We start from the raw sequence: 19,119 nt of genomic DNA, 5'->3' as shown, positions 1-19,119 counted from the left end.
TATTGTTCAGTCCTGTGTGCAGAATATGGAAAGTTAAAAACCTTATTTCCCAATTGCCTTTGCACCTGGGGTACCAGATGTATGAAGCCCATTTCACTTCCACACAAGCCCACCTATCTAGTTGCCAACAAAAGCTCCCTCGTCATTTTTTCCTACCCCAGAGTATCAATCGCATGCATCAACTCTCATGCCACAGTCGTATCTGTGTTCTAGGGCAGTGGTTTCTAACTTGAGTACATCTGAACTATTGGGGTGCTGATTACAAACATACATTCTTAAGCCTTCTCTCCAGAAATTCTGATCTCTACTTTATAGTGGCTTCTCAGCACCTAAAACTGCTGACACATTTGGGCTCTAAAATTATGCAGTTGCTCAAAGGAGAGCCCTTTGGAACATTCATGGCAGATTTGTACTTAATTTATAGACTTGCTTTATATATTCATTTTGATTATGGATACAGAAAATCTATCCAAAAATTAGAGGTGGAGAAGGATATTGCTTAGAGGCGAGTCCATTCTCAAAATACCTAAAACCAGGAGCCTGGTGGCAAGGTAATCTAAAACAGAAAGTCTGAAATTGGAGCTGGCTCTGGCCATCAGGGGCACGCAACTCCTCCACACTCCAACCTCAAAGCCCCATAAAAGGGATGAGTCATTCAGTGAGATGAGTATGTCAGTTGATCTTATAATGCTCGTTTTGAATCAGCAAAATGTCAAATTTGTATTCAGCATTTTCTCTTTAAGAAAGCAATTTAATGTATAATATATTTCAGAAAGATAAAGCAGTGTTTATGCTCAAAGAGGTAAGCCCTCAACTGTTTGGAAAACAGTTCCCTAAAATGATTCTAAACAGTGGGGGTGACACGCACATAAACCAGGAAAAGGTACCGTTCAGGACTACCACCGATGAATCAATGAATACGTAGAAATAGAAAATGTTAATCACATCCTTGTCCTTGTGCCCTCCTCATTATCGTTTTTATTTGAATGTGAATTTTTCCTTCAGATGAAAACATAATTTTTAAAAGTTGTTCAAAACAATTGCTTTTCTCTATTTGCTCTTTGTTAGCCAAGTCCATCTTTTCTCTGTTAAACTTTTGTATGGACTTCGAGGCTGGTGGTTTAGGATGGCCACTGCCAGCCAGGTTAGCAAACCACTCATCTAAAAGCACACATGCACTTTCTGACGTCCTAACAAGCGGGGGCTGCATCCTTGATCAGGATGTTGGATCTGTCCCGTGCCGGCAGTAGTGGGCTGAGAAACTGACGTGACAGGAACGGACCAAGGCTAGTCTGAGCAGGCTCCAGGAGGGACAGAAAGATGATATGGATGGGACAAAGACCACGTCATTCAATTGGGGATCCTGTGTGCCAAGTGGGAGACAGGCGTGCCCAGGTGGGAGCACCAGCAAGGGTTTCACAAAAAGACAGAGCGCATAAGACGACAAGAGAATTATAAAGCACGTCAGAGGTCTGTAATCTAGAGTTTTCATTTAATTCACGTTACAATTGTCAGCCATTATAAACAAAAGGTCATAATTTAATGAAGTCTCCTGTTAAAAAGACTCTCTTAAACCCTTAAATCGTACAGGACCTGCCTCTCCAGGGTTTTGATAAGAGGCTATTCAGACTCCTCTTAACATGTCTTAGATAATGAATTTCCTTCCTTACTAAGAAGGAAGTTCCTATTTGAAAACTCTTAATTATTAGAAGAGTCTGTCTTTTGGTAACAGCCGCTCACCACTGACAGCAGTAGCATGTGGAACGCAGAGCAGAAAACCTCCTACCCCCATGCATTGGCCCAAGGAGTATTTAAAAGAAAAATCCTAATGAACCTTTTTCCAGATAGCAAATATTCTTACCTTTCATCACCTTGGCTGTGCTGTGATTTGAAAATGCCTACCCTCTATTTTGTATTTTCTTCCCCCCCTCCTTTTTTTTGGGGGGGGGGTGGGGCAAAATGATGAGGTTTATTTATTTACTTATTTATTTAAATGGAGATACTGGGAATTGAACCCCCGACCTTGTGCATGCTAAAGGCACACTCTACCACTGAGCCATTCCCTCTCCCTATTTTGTATATTCCCCAGTCTCCGTGTATCCCTCAACCCAGTCACATCTGATTGATTTTTCTCACCCATCTATTTCCCCACACCTAACTTTGGAGTTGTACTAAAAGGCATTAAGGACATGCTAATTCTCAGACTGGTGGACAAGACTTAACCCCAACATCACCTGCTTTTCACATTTTTCACCTTTTCCTCTAATCTGACCCCTTCACTGGCTTCTCCTAGTTCTCTGCTACCTCATGAGTCTTTTACATGGTGATATTTCTTTTTCCTCTACCGGACCCTTAAGTACCAGTATTTTTCAGGTTTCCATGTTTCATTCTCTTCTTTTTTCACTATTACTTCTTCCTAGCAACCTCATTTGGCCTCATGATTTTGATTACCATTCTTAGACTAATAAATTACAATTCTTTATTACTCCCCCAGACCTCTTTCCTAATCTCTGTAAATTTTCTTATTGTGTCTCTCCACCTAGACGTTCCAGAGGCTCTTCCAAACTGACGTATCTAAAACTGATCTTTTACTCTCCCTGCAGACTGGCTTCTCACCTAGTACTCAGAATCATCAATGGAGATCGACCAAGATGGTGCAGAAAAACCGTGAGCTCCCCTCCTCTCACGAGCTCACCAAAATCACAGCTAACTGCAGAACAACCATCAGTGAAAAAGACTGGAACCTACTGGAAAAGACCTTCTACAGCTAAAGACATAAGGTGTTAAGCAGTTAAAGAGACAGAGGCACTGGGCAAAGGGATGGAAAAGGGAGGGAAAAATCCAGAAGACAATGGTACCCCTGTGCTCAGAATAAGGGGCTTCAGAGAGCTTTACTTTCTCTAAATGAGTGTCAACAAAGAAACCAGGTAGAACCAGACAGCTGCAACTGTGCCGTAGACAGGAGGACCCCACCTGACATGAGCCAGTGCTCATTATGATGTAATTAGCCTTGTGGCTTGGCCCCTCCTCCAGGGGCTTTCCTATGCGCATTGTGGGAAAGGAAAGAGTTACATAGCCCACACGTGCCACTCAAATGATGTCAACTATCAAATTAGCTTACGACAGCCCCTAGGCAACCTCACAAAAGAAGGCAGGGTCTGGGAGAGTCACTTCTAACCTCCCTTGGACCAGTCCGTCTTCAGCTCTTGGAGGTGTCCTTTCCCTTTGCTAATAAGTCTTTTGTTTCCACAGTGCCTTGGGTCTCCCGTTTGAATTCTTACCTTTCGGGTGAGACAAGAATCGAGGCTATTCCCTTCCCCTTTCTGCAATAACAGAGGAACCACAATGAGATGGGTAGGCGCGACACACGTAATATAATCAAATCCCACGTACCCCGGGGTGAGTGACCCACAAACCGGAGAGTAATTACAGTGTAGGGGTCCCCCCTTGGGAGTGAGAGCTCTGAGCCTCCCGTCAGGCTCCCCAGCCTGGGGGTCTCGCACCAGGGAGATGAGCCTTCAGGCCAGTTGGCTTTAAAGGCCAGTGTTCCCAGCCCCACAGCCCAGTTCCAGACCTCTTTATCTCTTGTCTAAACTCATAACTGACCCCCTTCTTCAGAGTTTCAGTCCTGCTGGGCCGGCTTGCACACCGCCACCAGAGCAGCTCTGCTAAGCAACAGCTCACGCGGTCATTGCAACTGCTTAGCGCGCTTCCCTCGTCGTCCACTGCCCGCAGGTAAGCCCAGACACTCAGCGTGGATCAGAGGGCTTTCACAGTCTGGCTCCTGCCTACACCTCCTTCTTTTTCTCAAGTCAGGCTTCCCACACTGTCCAGGCCTCAGCTGTGCGCCCAGATCCATCTGCTTAGCAGCTGCTATTCCCCCTCACTTCGGCCCCATCTTACTTCCTGGTGAACAGCTCGCCAGTCAAATTCTGTTTCAAATTTCACTCTCACCAAAAGGCATTCCATGACTAACCCGCACTCTTTTTTAATTCTTTTCTCTTGCACACGTATATTGTGGCTTGACCTCACACACATTTTGTGTGTGTTCACCTGTGTACCTTCTCTGAGGGACTCTGAACTCCTTATAAAGATTGTTTCTTAATACTCTGACTTCCCTCATCCCCTCCTTCTGCATAGTAATTCACAGGCACATAGTATTTCAATAAATATTTATTAAAGAAAACAAATTGTGCTTAATAGAATCCAGAAATTGTCATAAAAACTCGCCATCTAGTAATGAGATATTTACATGAAGAAACCATTCAAATAAGACACATTCTGCAGAATCTACGCCAGGTCCATGTGGGCGTCACAGTAACACAGGCCGCACAGGCGGCCCGGCTGAGGGTCGTAACAGATGTCACGTCCTCACCTGCAGGCTTGTCATATCCTTCTGTCCATGAATGAAAGCTGTGAGAGTCCAGGAAAATATTGATAACTCCTACTTCCCATCCTGAGATAGAGACACAAAGAGGAAAAAGAATAAAAAGGAAACAGGAGAAGGCTAGTGTGAGGGACAAAGAGGTGGGAAGGAACAGGCAATCTTTGTGGGGTTTTTTTTTGGTTTTTTTTTTCAGTAAAAGTAGATTTACTTAGAGAGAAGGTAAGAGAATGAACAAGAGGTATCGGGTGTGGGGTTGCAGTGTTTAGTTTAGAGTAAAAGCAGATACACACTCCACAGACAGTGCGGGCTGTCTCAGAAGGCAAGAGAGAGACACCGCAACCATGAGGCTGGTGTTGCTAGTTTTTATATGTTAACAAGTGAGAGGCTTGTTCTAACTTTGGGGAAGGGGTAGGGATCCCCAGGAGCTGGGCCATCACCTTCTCGTTGACCTTTCCTGGTCAGCCTCAGAACTGTCAAGGCGCCTGTGGGTGTGTCACTCGCCATGCTGGTACATTACAATGTGTACAATGAAGTTCAGGGTCCACTGAAGGTCGAATCTCCCACCCTCTTGGGCCTCCTGGTCCACTGGGAGTTGAATTCTCCTCCATCTTGGCGCTCACTGCTGTGTCGTCCTTGAATGGCTATGCCCTGGTTCCTTCCTTCTGGTCTCATTCCTTGCTCCGAGATTTCACTCCCATATCCCTGTGGGGGTGCAGAGGGGCAGAGGTCCATCTTCTGCAGCTGCTTCAGGGCTGAGTTGGGGGCATAGACCCTGCCTGTCAGGGAAGAATAGGCAATCCTTGAAGTAGTGGAGAGTCCGGCACATGTGGGCACTAAACAAATATTTCTGAATCAATAAGTGAATAAGTGAGATGCACTGTAGTTGCAGGAGAGTAGGGAAGGTGAGCTCTAATAGCACAAAAAGTTGTGATGCTAGCTGCCAGCTCTCTCGGGTGTGATTAACCTGCCACCGAGTGCATCTTCTTGGTGTGCTGACATTCATTCCCTGCTGCCTTAAAACCACTAATAAAGTCCAAGCCTCATGCTCAAGACTATAGACTGTGATGGAAGGAAAGCAGCCCATTTTTAAGGAGTCCAGGGAAACTGCCAGGAGAGGCAACAATAAATATCTGATTGTTGATCGATTCACTAGGAATTCAGAATCAGCACCTCACGCAAGCCCGCAGTCTTGCCCGGCAGCCTCACTAATTCCACTGACTGCTCACCCTCCCACACCCACAATGGCGTTTTCAACCCCCCCTCCACCCTCCTCAAACTCCTGGTCTCTCAGCCTCTTCCCTCGTGGTCGGAAGATGACTCCCCTCTGCTTCACAGAGCAAGTGGAGGCTTGCAGATGGGAAATTCTCTCATCTGTCACATGTGAAATATGCACACTCACCTGGGACTGTATCCATCCACCCTCTCTCTTGTTACTGTCTAGGGTCTCTCTTCCACCTTGTGCGGGAGCACAGTTCACTTGTTTCAGGTCTCCTTTGGGTTTTTAACTTCTCCCTCATAACTCAACCATTCAGGTTTGGTGAGGATTCCATAAACCTTCCTTGACCACAATTATCCCCCACCTACCAAACTGCCTTTTCTCTTTTCTTGTTATTCTATCCCCATTTCCTCATCTGGGCACCCCCATCGACGCCAATATGGTTTGTACCCCCCTCATTCCACCAAAATGGCACTTACGAAGGTCACTGATGGACTTCACATCCACAAACGTAAGAGACACTTTTCAGTCTCCATCTCCCTGAACGTCACACTGCGGGGTTTGACGTTGTTCAGCTCTCCCTCCTTTTTGAAATGCTGTAGTTTCCATGAGACAAAATCCTCATGTTTTTCTCCTATCTAGAATGAGTTTGTACAGGAGACAGAAGGAACAGCTGGAAAGGTCTCCTGTACAAACTCATCCTCTGCTATTCGGCCATTAAATGTGAGAAACTCCTCAAGTTTGGGCTGAAACTGAATTTGCTTCTCACACCATCATCTTTTCTTAATCACACCTGTCGCTAGGGCACCAAAAAGCAATGGGATGACAAATGGAGAAACAAACAAATGTGGTACATGAAACATGATTCAGACATAACAAGAAGGAAATACAACATGGATGAATCATGAAAACGTGACCCTAAAGGAAAGAAGCCAGGCACCAAAGGCCACGTGTTGTATAGTTCCATTCCTATGACGTGTCCAGAATAGGGAAACCTACGGGAAAAGAAAGTGGGTTAGTGGTTGCCTAGGACTCGGGGTGAGGGAAGGCTGGGGTGATAATTAAAGCGTACAAATTTTCTTTTAGGGAAGTTGCAAGTGTTTTAAAATAGATTGTGATGATGGTTGCATATGTCTTTAATACATTAAAAACCACTGAATTATACACTTAAAATGGGTGAATTGTATGTTATGTGGACTATATTTCAGTAAATCTATTTTTTAAGTTAACAAGAACAACAACAAAGCTACCGTATGGGAATGATTCTAAATTATATACCCAACTTAGACCTCTTCTCTGAACTCTGGGCTCATGTAGCCAATCTCCACAAGTATTTCTCAAATGCATCTCTAGATCAACATATTAAAACAGACATCATGGCCTCCCTCCCCAGACGACTGTGTCCAGTAGGTCTTCATCTCACGAACGTGACGCATTCCCTGGTCCTCTTATGCAAGCCTCAAGCCCGTCAGTCAGCCCTGAGACCTCCCCTCCTCTCTTTCCCTATCAAACCCAGGTCAGCTCTCACCTGTATCCACTTCCGTCCACACTGGACCACTGCAAGAGCTTTCCAGTGACTTGTCCCTATCCACTTGCCCGCCCCCATCCACCAATTCATTCCTTACTTCTATTCAGAGCTATTCCAAATATAAATGTGGTGTGTCACATCCTTTCTCCCCATGCCCCGTCCCAGTTTAAAAGCCTTCAAAAGGACTTAAAGACCCAAATCCTTAACTTGGCCTGCAAGGACCAGCCAAGACCAGCTCCTTCCTCTCTCTGGCTCATCTCACACCATGCTCCCCCTCACTTTCCATGCCCCAGCCTCACTCACCTCCTTTTGGTTCATTAAATGCTCATACTACTTGGCCCATACTGTTCCCACTGTCCTGAACAACTCACCAGCCACCCCTTCCTTTGCTTACTGAAATCATACTCTCCCCTCGGGTCTCAGCCTCTCAGAGAAGAGTCCCCTGCCACCCCTGGCCAGGATAATTGTATCACCTGTGTTATCATCTCCATCCTCATTCCTGTCCCCATTGTGATTGTACATTCATCTGTGTCATCTTTTGGTTAATGACTATCTTTCCTGCCCAGCAGTGACCTCTATGGGGGCATCAGCCTTGTTTCTGGTTGTGTTGTTATTTGCCATCCTCAAATGCCTAATATACTGTCTGTTCCACAAAAGTGTGTTCTTAATAAATACTTTTTTAATTGTTCATAAGTTACAGGAGCTCTTTTATTTGAGTTGGAGGAATTTCTGTGTTCCCTCCTGAGCCCCCCAAAGGCAGGATTTCCCAAGTGACAGTAGGGGCAGTGTTCTCCAGTCATGGACCTACTGTCCAAAGACAACGTCGGGACAGCTGGGGTTTTGTTTGGCTAAACAGGACAGGCCGGGATGACCTGGTTGCCTCTACAGAGATGGTTTGGAAAATTCAGCTTTAATCTGGGGATACAGAGGAGTTGGGGCGGGGGGAGGAAACAGATGAAGCAGCTCAGAGCAAGAGGGAAGTGTGGAGGGGAGGACATCCAATGGCAACTTCTGTGAAGTTCACCCTGTGGTGCCCAGTGTTAACACCCTTCCTGTTCCTCATTAAACCTTAAGTAAAATTTAATTAACTTGCTATGAGCAGTGCAATTGTGTCTGGTTTGGGCAGGCGCACGCTGGGAAAGGATGAGTCAGGTTGCTGAGTTCTACCTCAAGGCGGAGACAGGATAAGAAGAAAGCACTTCCCTGTGATTCAAACACATCCCAGACCTCCAACAGGAGTCTGAACGATGCCGTTTCTCACCTGGTCCTTTTGGAGATTTAGAAAGTAGTTCTGTGCATCTTTTTGGCTTTCCAGTTTCCTCCTGTGATTGCAGATTGGTACTCCATGTGAGTAGCAGATTTCAGATAAAATCGCTTGACCATGTAAGATTTTGTTTTCTCCCCATGATCAGAGGGCATTTCCAAGAATGTCCTCTAAACACCTTTTAGCTTGTGTTTCTATTTTTGTTCCTATAGAAGTGAATCTGTAGGGACGACAAGTTTGTGAATGCTCTAGGTTTGTGAAAATGTTAAGCAATGGAGTTACACATGTACAATAAATGATGTACACTCTTATCAATTCTTGGAAACCTGAATGAACTATTTCAGGAAATAGGAGCATTTTGATGGCATGAAGGGGCAGGAAAATTACATTTGCTTACTCTGTTCTAAAGCCAGCGTGTTATTGGTATTCATGAATGCATTAATCCCAGAGGCTATGATGGGAGGGCAGAATTATAACACTGCTGGGTAGCATTTACGATGTCTTTCGTGATTTTTCTAAAGAGAGAAATTCTTTTTTATTGGTTATGCATCACAGGAGTACTGTAAGATGAGACAATCTCCTTATCTTGACAGTATATTCAAATCCACTGACACATCACATGGGCTTCACAAGGTCACAGAAGAGCTATCATGTGACAACGTGCAAAGTTAGAAACAAACTCAATTCCTGCATTGGGAAAGAGCCACACACAGCAAAGCATTTGTCATTGATTAACTCGGCAAATTAAGACCAGTATGGCTTCCGGTTTCACCAGTGAGGAAAATGCAACCCAGATAAGTGAAATGATGTTAGGCTATGCCGCTGAAGAAGCTGTGGCTGGAATCTCACTAACTGCACAAGGTTGCAATTTATGAATATATGCATTCTTTACACTAAAGACCATACTTTCTCAAGACAGAACACCAGCTCCACAGCATGGCTTTTGAAAAGACAGAATTGTTCTTTTTTGTGTCAGTGCACATTGAAAATGGATTAAACCAGGTTCCCTGGTTCCAGTAATGAAGAGAATTTTTTCCCATATAGGCATAGTATCAATTTTTTTTATAATACATCAGTGTAGAAATGAAACAAAAGAACACAAAATAATTTACAAAGTGTATCCATTTTTGTAATACCCAATGTATAACGGAAACAAAAGAAAACAAAAACTATTTACAAAGTTTTTTAATACTGTGCACCAAAGAAAAGAATTAAATATCCCATTTTTACATTCCATTATCTCTAAATATGTATTCAGTGAGCTAACTGAATGTGTTTTGGATTTTCTAAAGTGTAGCCAACAATAGAAAAGACAGGGAGAAAGGAAATGAATCCACTTATAAAACCATAAAAACATATATCCTCAAGCACAGGAACTGTCAGCTCAATAAAGACATTTACTAAAAGAAAAGGAATTTCAGGAAGGAATCACACAGCCTAGAACAGAGGATGTTTTCCAAGAAAGCAAAATACACGTTTCAACAAATATTTAGCAAAACAACAACAAACTTAAATACTCCAGAAGTTTGCACGTTTAATTCAGGGGGAAATCCTATATCCAATGAGAAACATGAAGTTCCAAAACACTGAAGTTATTTTTTCTTCTTTCACTCTCGGTTAAAGAGCTGGTTGTGCACATGATTATGTATTTGCAGAGACAAAACGGTTGCCTTTTCCTTTAACTGTATAATGTAACCTTTAACTGTATAATGTAACAGTGGATTCAGGGCCGGTTGAAGATTTCCATCAGGACTGTTCCCAAAGCTTCCAACTCCATTAAAATGAAAAATAGCATTAAAATGTATAGTTCTTGACACAGAGAATGTTTTACAGTTATCGCCCATCCATATTGCTGCCAGGCAGCAATGTTCAAAGTAGCCGCAGAGTTACTTCTCGGGTAAAGCAAAGTGGCAGCTGATATAAATAGCTCCGTTATTTACATGTCTCCCCTGCATTGCTGGAGAAATGAGCAAGTAAGACATTTGTGTTGTTTTGTTTGCTTTTTTTTTCTCCCCATTAGAGGCTTTTCACCAGGCATGTTTAAGTCGTTCACCTGAAGAATGAATTCATATCCCAAATCAATTAGTAGGTAAATCCTCAGCCGTGTAATTGAAACTACAATCCAGACTTTAGATCAAGAACGCAGTCGGCACATCCAATAACAGCAACGCGGAATCCGGTGGCAGTTCCTGAGAGAGTTTTAAAGGACAAAGAAAAACTAACTCCACATAAATCAAAAGAGTACTTAGAAGGATAGAGGTAGAGAAAATGGTAACCAAATAGGTAGGAACAGGCAAAAAAGTTTATTGGAATGGAGAGGAGAGAGAAAAGGTAGTGGGGTAGGATTGTGAAGAAAGCAATAAATTAAGTGGAAGACACTAGAATATATTATCGTCCTTCTCATTATATACTAGTGCCACCAAAAAAAATTGTTTTCCTGACTGAGTTTGTTTCTATCAGCAGTTTCAATGGGTGAATTGTCTGTGATGGTGATGCCTTGAAAGATTTACACGTGCACACACACACACACACACACACACACACACACACACACACACACACAGAAACAGGTCTCGTGCTGGGAGCATTCCATAAAGGAAGTGGTTTGTCTGTTACCTTATTCTGGACATCAGAAACATCACAAATATCCTCGCCTTGGCCAGCAAATTCAGTTTCTCTCCTTGATAAAAGCTGAATGAGAAGTTTCTAACCAGGGCTTGTAAAGACTCACAAAGGATGAGGCAGCACGTGGAGTTCCGTGGAAGATGACATCACCACCTCATCCCCGTCCAGCCTGGAAGGTGAAGTGGAAGGCAATGTTCCCCTTGCATTTCTTTTTCACTTTGCTGACACACCCGGAGGGTGAATGCTCCAAGTGTGGATGGTTTCCAGTTGTTCAGTCTTCCCTGTCTATGCCGACCTGGGAAGGCTTTCTTTTTTCTGCTCTGCCACCTCCCTGGTCTTTGAAAGAAAGAACGCAACTGCAAGGTAACTGTAATCAGAAAGCCAACCACTGTTTTCGAACAGCCTTGATTTGACATGCAGTAGAAACTAGAGATAAAGCACTAAGAGAAGATTATAAATAGCAATTCACCAGCCCACCCACTCCCCTGTATTAACAGTCACGTCCAGTGTCTGAGTGCTTAAGAGCAGTCTGACTCGACTAGCCACTTCAGAATAATATTTTCCAGCACAAAAGTTAAGGGATTTGGTCTTCTGTGTCTTATTTGAGCTGTTATCTATATATCAGTGAAACAGGAAAAGTACGCTGGACTACTTCCAAATTGAAAATCCTCTCTCCTGGCTCAGCAGAGAGGAGCTCTCTAGCCCATCGTGACTCTGTTCACAGAGTAAACCCCGTCCTGTCTACTCAACTCGGCTTCTCCTCCAGAGGATGTGGGAGCAGATGCATAAGCCAGTGAAACTCATCCTTCCCGGCCAGACTTAATTCCTTCGTTTACTCCTAGCTAGTCTAGCCCATGGTCAAGGCTACTCTAGACTTTACAGATGATCTGAAATCTCCCAAAGTGTTAACTTGTTTGATGTAGATTTCTGGTTCACATACAATTATTTTCTGTATCAAATTATTCAATGTGGTCTCTCTCCCACTCTGAACAAATGCCACTCACACCAATGCTCTGGGTAAAAATTCCAACCTACTTACTTGTCTCCTGTTTTGATATTTAATTCTCACTACTTTAGGCAATATATGAAAATAAATCCTCATCTTCCAAGTCACCATCTCCTTCATGAAGCATTCCATGATTTTTACATTGAGTTGTTTCTGCTACTAACTTCTGCACCTGAAAGAAGGGAAATCAGTTTCGGAACTCGATGCTATATACCGGGCATTCCAAAATCTCTGTTTCTAAAATATGTGTCTACTGCCACACCACCCTGAATGCGCCCGGTCTCATCTAAAATATGTGTCTGGCATGTTTCTTATATCTTGAAAAACACAATAATTATTTGTAAATAATGTTTGAGTTCACTCAATATAAAGAAATAAAAATTAAAACAAGCTATCAATGTTGGCTTATAAAACTAGCAAATTATTAAAATTAATTAATAATAAATTAATAAGTTCAATTAAAAAAAACTAGTGATTAAATGGTAAAATGTGCATTCTCGTGGTCCTCATTGGCCCAAAATAGTGAATCTACTCAAAAAACACAGACTTCCTTTCTTTTAAAGCCTGTTTATCTTAAGTAAACCCAAGTCCTGCTAACTCATTCTGTCTTACTCCCTCTAACAATATGAATTGATTATCTTCAAAAAAGTAGTCAAAAACAAAAGTAAAGAACCCAACTTTATTATCCTTTTAATAAAGCAGAGATATAGTAAATTTACCACCATCAAAATAAAAAGCTATTAATTAGAACTCTTTGTGTATGTTGATGACAGACAATTTATTATCCCAATTCTCCAGGACCTTCGTAAAGAATTTTTTAAAATTCTTATCAACACACTGTTGCCTATGATAATAAAATACAGAGAAGTTCCTAGTATTCTAACTTAATGACACACAAAGGAGATGTCACTTTGTCATGCAAAGGTGCTCCTGCCCCTCGTTCACTGACCCTCTTACAGGTGAGATAATACCCCTTCTAATCTGAGCAAGCAAAGAAATTCAATGAATGTCACTGTAGCCAGAAGTACGGAAACATCCAAGTTGGACAAGAGCTGGGACTGAGAGTTGCTAAAAACGTAGCAGCAAGGGAATTAACGAAATGAAACACGGTATAAAAGTATTTGTAGTCTCTTACTGTCTAAACTTCATCATATGCAGATTTGAAAACATCCATCAAGAAGAAGCATCTGGCAAAGAGACTGTATATCAAACAAGGATGAGGAGATTCCAAATAAGGAGTTTGTGCCTCTATCTTTGCAAAGAAAACCTCTTTCTTATCTGCAAAGCTGGGTTTCTTTATCTATGAGAGAAAGAGAGAGGGGAATGCTGTTAGCAATCACTGAATGGATGAGATATGGAGAACAGGGTGAGTATATCTGACCTGTCAGATTGAATTGGCGCTTCATAAGGAGAAGAGATAGAAGAGAGCAGAGAAAATATTTGGAGAGATAACAATTGAAAAATATCCAGAACCGATTCAACACTCCAAGACACAGATTCGAAAAACCACGTGAACATTTAGCAGAATTTCTTTTTTTAACATCATTTCATAGCATAGCTAAGAAACATGACAAAGAACGTAGAAAAAGAGAAACAAAGAGACAAAAAGGATCTTAAAGTCAACTCAAGAAAAAAGAAAAATTACTTACAAAGAAAGAAGTATCAGACTGACATCTGATTTCTCAATAAAAACAATACAATCTAGAAAACAGTGGAATTGTATTTTCAAAATGTTGATAGTAACAACTCACCATCTAGAAGTCTGTAAACAGCAAAGCTACCTTTCAAAAAAAGAATAAATCATGTCTTTTCAGACCAAACAAATGAGAGCTTATAATTTAAAAATCTCCACTAAGCTTTTAAGGAATGTTTTAGGATTTTTAAAAAACCCCAGAAGGAATAAGTAAAATGTACCCCCCCCAAAAAAAGACAAATGAACAAAGAAAATGGTAAACATAGTGAAGTCTAAATAAATGATGACTGTATGAAGTATCAGTTGATGTTAGAGCATTTAGAAAGTCCTTGTTTGGTTTGGGAAGAGAATAAAGTTATTAGACATAAACTTAGTTGTATGTAATATGCACATTTAATTTTTTAGCATAACAGAGTTTCCAAAACAATATAATTTTCAAACCGGGAGAAAATGGAACAAACCCAAAATCTAAAAAAATAAAATTTTATCCAAGAAAAGGCAAGAAAGAAAAACAAACACAGAAAATGTAGGATAAATAGAAATAGACAGCAATAACTTCAAACTGATCAAATGTATATATTTTTTATGCACACCAATAACATAGTTTCAAAATACATAAAGCAAAAAAATAAAGAGACTGAATCTCAAGAAGAAACCGACAAATATAATACCAGGGCAGATTTTAATACAGCCTTCTCAGTAATTGATATTGATTCCTTGAAGTAACTACTCCATTTCTAAATTTTGAAACTTAAAAAACATGCTTCTATATAATTCATGGTTTCACAGCTAAAAATTAATTAGCCAATTTTCTCACTTAATAACTAGAAAGAAAGAGAAAGAAAAAGAAGAAAGAAAGAAAGAAAGAAAGAAAGAAAGAAAGAAAGAAAGAAAGAAGAAGAAGAAAGGAAGGAAGGAAGGAAGGAGAATGAAGAAAGAAAGACAGACCAAAACAAGCCATTTACTCCAAAATCTCCAAAACTGCCTGTGCTTGGAGGTGGAAAATATATCATGTTAACTGTAAGATTACAGTTCAAGGAATGACAATTCAATTCCTTGTCCCCTTAAATCCATGAATTTACCACTCTGGAGCCACTTCTATGTCATTTGTAACTACCATCATGATATCTATCAACTGACTCGACAGCACAGACAGAGAACCCAAAATTTATGGAGCTTCTACTGCCCTACATGTTTACACATAATATTTCATTTACTTTTCCTGTAACTGCCTTTCTGCAGATGAAGAAAATTATAATTAAAGAGATTAAACCAGCCACCCGTGGCCATCCATTTCCTGGGTGTCCATCTACATGGTTTGCACAGAGGATTTCTCTCCATTTAACTCTAACAGCCCGGTTATCTGGGAATTGGAATCACTACATCACCCTGGAGGGCAAAAGAGACAAGTCACTATAGATAGACTTTCATATTTTTTAAATAAAATAATATGTGGAAACTAAGATATGTAGTTGTATTTGGAAGAAATATATTTATAATTATTAATTGTGAGATATTTTCACATTGATTGGAAGGGTCAAAAATGATGTAACAATGGTATAAATTATCAAAAGTTGTGCATCTCCTAAAAAGACGTCAATCAGAATAACAAAACTTTTTACTTCTTTAAGTTGGAAAGGTCATATTTCTCGTTTATTATTCCCCTCATAGAATAAATTGACTTAATTTCTTCATTTTTAATTAAATTTTGGCTCACTAATAGTCCATTACTGACAAAAGTGGCATAATTTATTGTTTTATAGGGAAGAATAAAATATGCAAGTTTGTCTTCAGTGACAATATATTCTATTTAGTATTTGGGTGTGATCTCATTTTTCAGTAATAATTTCTCATGGACATTTAGAGCCTAATTCACCAGGAAACTCAGCTGTGAGGGAAAATGTCATATTCTCTTTCCCTAAGGCCTTCCTAACTTCCGCAGTGAATATATTATCCTACTTTTAGCCATTTCATGATAGTCCAGTAACATTTCAGCTTGTTCTAAAAATAAAGAACTTTTAATGAGAATCACCAAGATATTTCAAAGCTGGTCTAAAGGTGGTGCTATCTCACTGGTCTCCTGGGAGTCCCTGCCTGGTTCACACCTGTCCCTTTACCTTTGACCCCAACTGTCTCTTGGCCATAACTGAATATTTATAACTTGTTAAAAATTGTTTCTTTTCACTTTTATTTCCTTTTTTCTGAACTGTCTGATTTTGCTCATCTCTGGGGTGCTTCAATTTGTAATTCTGTGGAAACCAGCTGGACTGCTCATTTTTGACATTATCCAAAACTTCTTAATAAAACTTGAAAAAGTCTCAGCTTTCATACATGCAAGTTTAAGTCGTGGTACCGTAAATTAGAACCTATCAGGCTAAGATACTTACCACCACTTTTCAACCCTAGGAAACAGACCGAGGTCTGATAAGGCATTTATGAGATGTAAAGAATGAGCTGGGGGAAAGAGGTGGAAAGGAATACATTTGGGAGTTTGAGATTTGCAAATGTTAACCACTATATATAAAAATAGATTAAAAAATAAACTTCTTCTGTACAGCACAGGGAGCTATAGTCAATATCTTGTAATAACCTTTAATGAGAAAGAATATGGAAATGAATATATGTATGTATATGCATGACTGGGACATTGTGCTGTACATCAGAAATTGACACATTGAAACTGACTATACTTCAATTAAAAAAAAATGAAAGGAGCAGAACAGAACAGGTTCAGATTTCAGTATCACCACAACTTTGACAGCAGGACAGAATATTTTACGAACTTAAACTAAAGATCCCCTTGGAGGAAAAAAAATCCTTCAATCATGGCATCATAGAAGGCATAATATCACACCACAGAGCAGCAAGTGTGGTGCTCACTTTGCCTTAAAAATACAAAACATAGTCTGTGGACTGATTTTATGAGTCATCCCTGTGTCTGCAGACAAGACTGTAAGGTGATCATCGCGACCCGGTTAGCACCATCAACCTTCTCCCCGCCCCCACAGGAGCAATGATCTTTTTAAAATATCAGTTCTGTATTCAAGCCTTACAGTGTTTTTCCGTCTTGGTATAATAAAATCCAAAATGCTGACCAGAACCTGCAAAAACTAGTCGTGACCCGGCCCCTGAGGTCCTCTCTGATGTCATCTACTTCCACTGCCTCCAGCTTCTTTAGGTCCAGCCACGGAGGTCCCCTTGCTGTCCCTCACACATGCCTCAAGGCCATCGTAAAACTCTCACCTCAGCCCCGGACGTGGGGGTGGCTATCCCAGACCCACACAGCTCCCGGCTGTTTGTCTCAGCCTACCCGCTCTGTTTCTTTTTTCTGCATTTTAGACCTAGAATATAGCTATTGATTTTTTTTTTTTTTTTTTTTGGTCTGCCTTCCTCTGCTGGGATGTAAACTGATAAAAATGAGGCCGTTGTTTTGTTCAATGGTGCACTTCCCGCACCTGGAAGAGTATCCGGCAAAAAGTAGGCTCTCAGTAAATCTCACCTGAGAATGAAGAAAAGCAAAAGTGAGCATAGTCCTCTACTCGGCTCCCATTAGGTATTCAGACAGTATTTCTGAGTCCTCTGTAATGAGGGCAAGGTTGTCAATGTGATCATCAGAGAAATTAAGCAGTACTGAGCAGAAATGAATGCTGTTCACACGCTGGTACTCTCTGATTGTAAGTTGCACGCAGCCACTCGGGAGGGTATTGGGATAATACAGAGTGAGCAGATTAGGGTAAACACACAAAAACAGAGCAGAGAAAATGGCTCAGAGAGCATGTAAGAACTGAACAGTACGACATCAGATATGTGCTCCTTGAAGCTTGCTATGTTTTAAAAACTGCTGGTCTCAGTCCACCTCCCATCCCTACTCAGACCAAAAACCTGATTCTACCTGTTGCGGTATGTTCAATCAAATCCAACAAATTTCCCCTCACTTACGATTGAAAACTTTATCTCCGAAAGATAATCAAGTGCAGATACCCCTACCACAATGCAGTAACTGTCGCTTTGCCACAGCTCTCTTCACCTTCTCGCTGGTGACCTTCCTTTTACAGAGCTCATGTGTGGGAGAGAGGGAATGGCACAATGGGGGACAAGGGATGGACCTGGCCACCCCTCCTTTGAATACACAGCTGTCCCAGGACTGCTGCAGGGACCTTCTAAGGCTAAGGAACTCAACTGCTAAGAAACTCAGCTCCATCTCAGAGGAGTCTGGTGTCAGTCCTTCTGTGAGGCGTACTGGAGGGTCTAAGGTGCCCAGCCGAACCCATCCTGAAGTCCACTTTTGACCATCTTAAAGGGACCCTCTCATTCCACCTCCTTGTTCTCAGACCCAGAGCATCGGTTCACTCCATAACCTTGGGTGGGATTGTCATTTAGAAAACTCAGGAGAAGTAGTTACCATGACTGGAGGCAAGAAGTGAGGAAAGAGGGGGAAAAGGAAGGAAAAAAAAAAACAATAAGAATGTGCCTTTAATTTAGTAGCTTCAGGATGTAGTTCTCAGCTGTGAGCAATCTCTGTTGGACGTTTGCACTTAGCCGTGGACAAGGGACCAGTCAATACCCTTGGGGCTGAAAGAGGAAAGGGAATGCATCTCTCCATCACATTTCCTGTCACCAGGTGCAAATATTAACACTAGAGAAGCCCCATCTTCTTCAGAATGCTCCCGGTAATTTCCACCATATATTATTTATTTAATGCGTACTACATACCAAGCATTGAATAAAGTTTTGCAAGTATTATCTCATTTAAACCTTGAGACGATCTCCTGAAAGAGGTATTGACATCCATTTCGCACATGAAACAGAGGCTCAGAGGAGCGTGGTAGGGTATTCAAGGTCATGTTGTAGTAGGTCCTTTTGCATTCTCTTTCTCCCCACTCCACACTTACTCTTGCTCTTCCCAGTGTAGCCCAACGTGTCTGTCTTGCAGCATATTGTGTTCTGATGTGCACACAATGTTTTACTGTAGGGTCACTAAAGCAGTGTCGCCCTGATGTCATAAACCACTGAGGCAGTGGCTGCAAATCGACCAGTGTGAGACTTTAAGTCAAGGGCATGGAAAAATGGCGGCATCTGAATTTATTCTGAAGACCTGTTTTGTTTTGACAACATGGTGCTTTGTTTTGATTTTTTTTAATGTTTTTAGGCAGGTGGTAGGCTTGTCAGTTTGAAGTTTCTACCACCCCCATCTGATTCACACCCCTGTTGCCTCCACACACTCTCTTCCCCACACAGATTTTGAAAGAACTTGAGGTCGAACCCTCTGATGAAAGTCAATCATAAATCCATGGAAACTAGTAGTCCTCTGAGTTGTCTGATTTAAAATCGTTGTCTATTCCTATTGAGAAAACACTTCATTTGGAAGAGAATGGAAGGGAAAAAAAAAAGACCCACAGA

Source organism: Camelus ferus, chromosome 2, assembly GCF_009834535.1.
Source record: "Camelus ferus isolate YT-003-E chromosome 2, BCGSAC_Cfer_1.0, whole genome shotgun sequence".
NCBI lineage: Eukaryota > Metazoa > Chordata > Mammalia > Artiodactyla > Camelidae > Camelus > Camelus ferus.
The sequence above is the reverse complement of the archived record's forward strand: the minus strand, read 5'-3'. Positions refer to the sequence as shown.